Source organism: Atta colombica, unplaced genomic scaffold, assembly GCF_001594045.1.
Source record: "Atta colombica isolate Treedump-2 unplaced genomic scaffold, Acol1.0 scaffold126, whole genome shotgun sequence".
Taxonomy (NCBI): Eukaryota; Metazoa; Arthropoda; class Insecta; order Hymenoptera; family Formicidae; genus Atta; species Atta colombica.
Window position 1 is genome coordinate 5,553,143 of NW_017259213.1, and position 406 is coordinate 5,553,548.

A 406-nucleotide genomic window follows, 5' to 3' on the forward strand; every position below is an offset into this window, starting at 1 on the left:
TATATATATATATATATATATGTGTGTAATAATATATTGTATTAATTACATATACTACTATATATATTGTTACAAGATATTTATATAAATTACATTAAAAAATTTGTAACTTACTTGCATTGTTATAATCTCTCCGGCACCGCAATAAAGAAAAGTATGCGAAAACAAAATGGTGATACCAATCAATGGAAAACATAATCGTGCGAAAGAAAAATCAGTCTTTTCGGTAATCACCTAAATAATATACCTTGATAATTAGTAAAAATTAATAAATCTTAGATGATACATCAACAATCTGTATACTTCGAAACAAAAAATGAGATAGTTAAAAAATAAAAATATATAACATGTACGCTAATATATTCTTAATTGGCATTATGTTTAAACTTACAGTAAGTAATAAGAA